This window comes from Cryptomeria japonica, chromosome 3, assembly GCF_030272615.1.
Source record: "Cryptomeria japonica chromosome 3, Sugi_1.0, whole genome shotgun sequence".
Lineage (NCBI taxonomy): Eukaryota > Viridiplantae > Streptophyta > Pinopsida > Cupressales > Cupressaceae > Cryptomeria > Cryptomeria japonica.
In genome coordinates this window covers 408,089,874-408,097,807 of record NC_081407.1, presented here as the reverse complement: position 1 = coordinate 408,097,807, position 7,934 = coordinate 408,089,874, and the positions used below count along the sequence as shown (strand labels likewise).

Genomic DNA, 7,934 nt, shown 5'->3' with positions numbered 1-7,934 from the left:
TATTTAATTAAATAGTATGAATTATTTAATTAATAGAAGCGATTTAGGAAATTTGATTTGATTAAAATTAATCGGTCAAATTTAAATGTCTACATTAACTATAAGAAAAGTACAAAAATCAAGCTAGAAAGTAATAAAAACACTTAGAAAATAAGTTAAAAAAATTAATGAATTTAAAAATTGTACTAAAAAAATATGATTAAAAAAGATAAATAAATCTATAAGAAAGAGAAGAAAAAAGCTAAGAAGTTTAGAAATTATTACTAATAAGAAAGTATAATATTGCTATAGGGATTCTTTTGTAGATGTTAAATTATTTGATATCTCTTCCTTAATAAAGAATTGTACATCTTTAAAAATATACTTAAAATAACTAGAAAATATATTATACTATTACAAAAGATTTATAAATTTAAGCTAAATAAAAGCAAACAAACTAAGAATAAAACTAAGAGAGGGAGGAAATATATATAACTTAAAAAAGATTTATTTAAATAAAGTTAAAAATACAAAATTAATATTATTAAAATGAATTATATCTTACCACAAAATTTAGTATACAATGGCTTTGCAACGGGTTAATTACTTCATAACTTGCAACGACTCTGCAACGGGTCAATTGTTCCATGGCTGTGTAGATCTGATTCATTGGAATGAATCTGCCAATGGCTCTTTTGATTCATGATTGCAATGGCTCATGACTGCAACGGCTCTATGAGTGTATTTAATTAAATAATATGAATTATTTAATCAATACAAGTAACTTAGGAAATTCGATTTGATTAAAATTAATTAGTCAAATTTAAGTGTCTACATTAACTATAAGAACTTTAAAAAAATTAATGAATTTAAAAATTCTACTAAAAAAATATGATTAAGAAAGATAAATAAATCTATAAAAAAAAGAAGTTTAGAAATTATTATTAATAAGGAAGTATAATATTGGTATAGAGATTAGCCTTGAATGGTTGGGTGGTTGGCTTGGGTAGCTCCATATCTATATTTAATTAAAAAATTTGTTTTATTAAAATTAATCACTCAAATCTAAATATCTACATTAACTCTAAGAAAAATTAAAAAAATCAAATTAAAAAAAAATAAAAATACTTAAAAAAAGAACTTTAAAAAATTGTAAAAAAAATATGATTAGAAAAAATTAGTGATTATGCTGGCTTCTGGTTTACAAGGGAGCATAATATTGTTATAGGATTCTCCTGTAGCTCCATGACTGCAACCGCTCAGTTGATCCAGATTCATTGAAATGGCTTGCCAACTGCTCTCCAACAGCTCTATTGTTTCACGATTGCAACGGCTCCATAACTATTAGCACTGAAACAAACATTATTACCGTTGGGGAAAAAACACAGCTCTGTTGTTTCACGATTGCAACGGCTCCATGACTGTTAGCACTGGAAAAAAGCATTACTACCGTTGGGAAAAACACAGCTCTGTTGTTTCACGATTGCAACGGCTCCATGACTGTTAGCACTGGAAAAAAAGCATTACTACAGTTGGGAAAAACACAGCTCTGTTGTTTCACGATTGCAACGGCTCCATGACTGTTAGCACTGGAAAAAAGCATTAGTACCGTTGGGAAAATCATTAGTACCGTTAAAGAAAAACCCTTATATATACGACTAGTGTAGTTGGAGAGAGTGTAATGGCTCTGACGGTTTTCTCGGGCGCCCTATTTTTGCCTTATGTTTGCCCGAGAGAAGCCCTATGTTTCCCGTAGAGTTTCAGCCCTGTGGTGTAGTTGGAGAGAGTGTAATGGCTCTGAGGGTTTTCTCTGGCGCCCTAGTTTTGCCTTATGTTTCAGCCGGTGAGGGTTTGCCGAGACGTCCGAATTGTTCAGCAGCATTTTCCATGACACGCGCTCGTCGTGTGGGTCGCCTTCTGTTACACAGAAGCGGTTCAACGACAACACAAGAATTGCTCTGCATTTAATAGTGCCTACATTAATTAGAAATCTCCGTTTCTTGGGTTTTCGACTGTTCGGACTTTACTTATTCCTTGTCTTCTCCTAATTTGCTCTTCTTGGGTTTCTGACTGTTTGGATTTTACCTATTTCTGTCTTCTTCTAATTTGCTTTTCTTGGGTTTCTGACTGTTTGGATTTTACTTATTTCAGTCTTCTTCTATTTTGTTTTTCTTGGGTTTCTGACTGTTCGGATTTTACTTATTCCTTTCTTCTCCATATTCGCTTTTCTTGGTTTTTTGACTCTTCGGTTTTACCTTCCAATAGGTGAGTATTTATTCTTTTTCCATTCAGTACAACCACAATGTTCATATTTATTCTTTGTACATCATATTTATGAGAGGAATTCGTTTATTCATGGCCGCTCTATTGAATAAAATTGAATAAAGTGCTAGCTAATAAGCCCATTGCTTTCCAGTCTTTATGCAATTTGTGTGCTTCAATCTTTTTTTCTGAATGATCTGAAAGCATCTTCTGTGAACATTGTGGTAGTTATCTTTCCCCAATTAAAATTGTATTTTAAGAAGACACTTGCATGATACAGAATGACATTCATGTCTTTATGTATAGAAATAAATAAATCAGTCAGGATAATTTGACAGTCGACCTAACCGCTCAAGCAAGATTTCTATGCTGTCAAAATCAAGTATCATTCCAGGTCTAATGCCTCCATGTATAGCATCTATGTAAAGAATAAGGCAGTTAGAAAACAGTTGAAACATTGTTTTAGCAATAATGTCTATGCCATATGTTATTAAAATCAAAGGGTGTGTCGTTGTGTTTACAGCCGTGATATGCTCTGGGAAAGACACTATCAGAGAGGACAGCGTGGGCTCTGGCCATGGACAGACGCGTAATTGTTGTGACAATTAATGCAGGTCTCGCTGTAGGGCCTGGCTTCTGCATACAAAACCTCAGTATCCACCATAGCATATCTCAAAGGTAACACCTCGATTATGTCCATTTTGTTTAAGTAAACTTTGTTTCAGAATTTGTGCAGTATTACTTAATATAGGAGATGTTCCTAGGTTAAATTCTCTGCTTTTGTTTAGTAAAACGGACCATGGTTCATCGTTTATGAGCTAATCAGATCGATTTGTTTGAAATTGCTCAGTTTCTGGTTTTCTGATATTACATATATTGTTAATAATTGTAATTTCTCCACTGGATGCATCAGTTGTTTTACCCCTTTTCCTGTGGATGACTAGAATCAAGCATTCTATGCTATTTAACTTCTCTGTAAGCCCTCTCACTCATCATCAGGAAATTGGCTTTTACTAATTCATTTGACGTGCCAGAGGCAATTGGCACTATTGATTAGTATAGTATCTTTGCCATGTTTGTAGAGTTATGCCTAGAGTATTTCAATTGCTATCGCAGTCAATGCATAGCATTGTTATACTTTTGAATTAATTGTTGAAATTGATCAACTAATTTGTAAAACAATATGTAAATAGATTTGTTGTTTAATACAAAATTTTAATTTGGGAGGGGTTGAATTTGCCCCCTCCTTAAGATTGGAGGGAATGACCACTGGCCATGGTCATTCTTTTCAGTCTAATGTTTCTTGTTGATTTTTATATTGAAATAATTTAAACTTACTTTTTATTCAGTTATTACAATATCTTATAATTATAATATAAATTGATAACATTTTAATAATTATTAGTATGTTGTGATTAAACATGCTTGTTTAATGTATTTTGTTTATGGAATTCGTTTATTTTTTGTTTGGTATTATTCCATAATTGTTATTGATCCATTTTTTTTTTTCAATTTTTTGTCAAATTCTACACCTGGAACTTTATTATAAGATGAGGGTTAATTATAAGGAACATTTGTGGAATCATCATTATGTCAAAATGTGAAAATGGAAGCAAAATATATTTTTAATAATGATGTCTTATCATAGTATAAAAGGTGTTTACCATTTCTTTAAAATATATTAAATTGTTTTCCCTGCAATACAAATTATGCCAATCTGATTACCATTTCCTTAAAAACATATCAAGTTATTTTCCCTACAACATAAATTGTGCAAGTCTGGTTATGGTGTAAGCCACAAAGCGACCATCAATTGTTTATGTTTATTTGACACAATAAAGAACAGGGAAAATATAGGCCTTTAAATGTTTTGAACCTCAGATGATGTTACTGAAAAGAGTGGAGAGACCATTCTAGTCCACTCTTTTTTCTAGTGTTTTGAACCTGTTTTTATTTTGTATGTGAGTTCTATTTTTATATGTTTGGTATGTGCTTTTTCCAATGTATTTTTATAGGTAGATTGTTTTTAAAAATGTTTTATTAGTATATTGTTTTCGAGCAGTAACATGTATCCAGTCAATAGTTCCATCATGTTGAATTTCTCAGTAACACTTATTTAATGAAAGTAGAATTATGCTTGTAGAATTGTAAATTGTGCTTAGATCTTCTTAACAATCTTATTTAATGAAAGTAGAATTATGCTTTTAGCGGGACCATCTCAGTACTGATTTTGGATTTCAAACTTCTGGTGTCTATGTACTACTTAGCTTTCCTTGTCTTGTCAAGTTTACATCTTAGCATGTCAAGTTTGAAAATGGTGTACCGGTGCCATTACCCATCCTTGTCTTCTGGTACTATATTATAAGATGGTAGCGATTTCAGAAAGATTTTTGATTTTTTCATCATAAATAATTCCAACCACATATACTCAGAGATAAGCGAATGCATATTACTCAGAGATAAGCGAATGCATATACTCAGAGATAAGTTAGAATATCTACAGTTTATTTGTGTTACTATTCACATGAAACATCTCAAATAACTGTAAGAGGATATTGATGACATCATATATTAGGAAATTTTAAAAGTTAGTACTTATTTCCTTTTTCAAGTAGACTATAATCGTAATGCTTTCAAACCCTAATGTCTGTTCTGGTACTATATTATAAGATGGTAGCGATTTCAGAAAGATTTTTGATTTTTTCATCATAAATAATTCCAACCACATATACTCAGAGATAAGCGAATGCATATTACTCAGAGATAAGCGAATGCATATACTCAGAGATGAGTTAGAATATCTACAGTTTATTTGTGTTACTATTCACATGAAACATCTCAAATAACTGTAAGAGGATATTGATGACATCATGTATTAGGAAATTTTAAAAGTTAGTACTTATTTCCTTTTTCAAGTAGACTATAATCGTAATGCTTTCAAACCCTAATGTCTGTTCTGGTACTATATTATAAGATGGTAGCGATTTCAGAAAGATTTTTGATTTTTTCATCATAAATAATTCCAACCACATATACTGAGAGATAAGCGAATGCATATTACTCAGAGATAAGCGAATGCATATACTCAGAGATGAGTTAGAATATCTACAGTATATTTGTGTTACTATTCACATGAAACATCTCAAATAACTGTAAGAGGATATTGATGACATCATGTATTAGGAAATTTTAAAAGTTAGTACTTATTTCCTTTTTCAAGTAGACTATAATCGTAATGCTTTCAAACCCTAATGTCTGTTCTGGTACTATATTATAAGATGGTAGCGATTTCAGAAAGATTTTTGATTTTTTCATCATAAATAATTCCAACCACATATACTCAGAGATAAGCGAGTGCATATTACTCAGAGATAAGCGAATGCATATACTCAGAGATAAGTTAGAATATCTACAGTTTATTTGTGTTACTATTCACATGAAACATCTCAAATAACTGTAAGAGGATATTGATGACATCTCAAATAACTGTAAGAGGATATTGATGACATCATATATTAGGAAATTTTAAAAGTTAGTACTTACTTCCTTTTTCAAGTAGACTATAATCGTAATGCTTTCAAACCCTAATGTCTGGATAATATTATCATTTGTATAGACTGACTATGGCAATATGGCATCAATCATGAGTTATAATTGATTACAATACAATTCTAGAACTAGATATATGATTTTATCTATGAGCCCTAAAAAGAAAAAAATTTGTGTATCTCAGAAGCACATATTTCTATGTACACAGAAATGAAACTGGAACAGAAATGCTACATACATAGTAGATCATTCTTTGTTTTCATATGCGGTCATATTGAAAGGCAACAGTGTAAAAGTGATAATAGTTTAATCTTCAAAGGTAGTAACAGTTAATATTGAAAGGCAACAGTGTAAAAGTGATAATAGTTTAATCTTCAAAGGTAGTAACAGTTGACCGTTGTCTAAGACAACTTTGAAGAAAACTTTCCCCAGAATAGTATAGTGAAAAACTCAAATTTAGGCTATTTCATTAAATCGAATACATTCCAGATCTACAAGATCCAAAACATTAGTGAAATCAGAGGAAAATGTTAATCAGCTTGAGGAGGCAAAATATCTTCTTGCTTATTCTTACTCGTTTTTAAGTTATGTTTTAAGGCAAAGGCTCACAGGCTTAAAACACCAAAAAGACACTGCCTACTTTTATATGTTTTGGTATGTCTTTTTTTCTTTGTACTTGTACGGGTAGATTGTTTTTAAAAATGTTCTATTGGTATTTTGTTTTCAAGCAGTTTTAATTTGTCTTTTTTCCTTGTATTTGGGTAGATTGTTTTAAAAGTGTCTTTTTCAAGCAGTAGCATGTAATTGTGGGTTGAAGGTTCACCAATGGTCCCAGCATGGAATTTCTGGTTGAATTTCTCATCAATCGATAAATTAATTAGCTGGATTTCTAACTTTTGGTGGCCCATGTCTGATTATAAAATGTCAAGTCTTTTCAAAATTAATTTTGATTGAGTATTAAGTCTGTAGGTTTTCTAAACCATAGAAGTCAAGAGTCATCTTAACATTAGTGAAAAGACTAATGTTAGAAATTAGGCTATTTCATTAAATTGAGGAGGCAAAATATCTTCTCGCTTATTCTTACTCGTTTTTAAGACACTGCCTCCTCTGTTTTTATTTTGTCTGTGAGTTCTACTTTTATATGTTTGGTATGTCTTTTTTCCTTTGTACTTTTATGGGATAGATTGTTTTAAAAAATGTTTTCTTGGTATTTTGTTTTCAAGCAGTAGCATGTAATTTTGGGTTGAAGCTGCACCAGTCAATATTGCCCGATGGTTCCAGCAATTCCTGTTAACAATTGCTTATGGTTTTCTAAACCATAGAAGTCGAGAGTCATCTTAACATTAGTGAAAAGACTATGAAAAACTAATGTTAGAAATTAGGCTATTTCATTAAATTGAGGCAAAATATCTTCTCGCTTATTCTTACTTGTTTTTAAGGCAAAGGCTCACACAGGCTTAAAACACTTAAAAGACACTGCCTCCTCTGTGAGTTCTACTTTTATATGTTTGGTATGTTTTTTTTCCTTTGTACTTTTACAGGATAGATTGTTTTAAAAAATGTTTTCTTGATATTTTGTTTTCAAGCAGTAGCATGTAATTTTGGGTTGAAGCTGCACCAGTCAATATTGACCGATGGTCCCAGCAATTCCTGTTAACAATTGCTGGCCCATTATTTAAGTCTTTTCAACCCTAAGCTCAATAGAAACCCAGTCACATACATAGTAGATCATTCTTTGTATAATGAACTCTTTGCATGTTGACCGTTGTCTAAGACAACTTTGCAGAGAACTTTCCCCCAGAACTCAAATTGAATACATTAAATTGACAACTTTGCAGAGAACTTTCCCCGAGGACTCAAATCGAATACATTCTAAACCTACAAGAACCAAAACATTAGTCATAACACCTGCTTACAACATTCAGAGGAAAATGTTAATCAGCTTGTGGAGGCAAAATATCTTCTTCCTTATTTCTTACTCATTTTAAAAGTTTTATGGTCCTCTGAAAACATCCATTAAAAGAAGATTCAAGGCAAAGGCTCAATACACTATGCCTCCTTTGTTTTTATATGTTTTTAAAAATGTTTGTGGTATTTAGTTTTCAAACAATAGCATGTATTGCTGGTTAAAGCTGCACCATTCA

General features: G+C 31.4%; 1 long non-coding RNA gene across 1 annotated transcript; it reads left to right on the top strand.

Moving 5' to 3' along the window:
- The first annotated feature begins 1,130 nt into the window (after positions 1-1,130).
- LOC131035095 (uncharacterized) lies at positions 1,131-3,589 on the top strand. The gene is made up of 2 exons (XR_009103901.2): positions 1,131-2,635; positions 2,765-3,589. It is a non-coding gene; the product is annotated as an uncharacterized LOC131035095 (long non-coding RNA).
- The last annotated feature ends 4,345 nt before the right edge of the window (positions 3,590-7,934 follow it).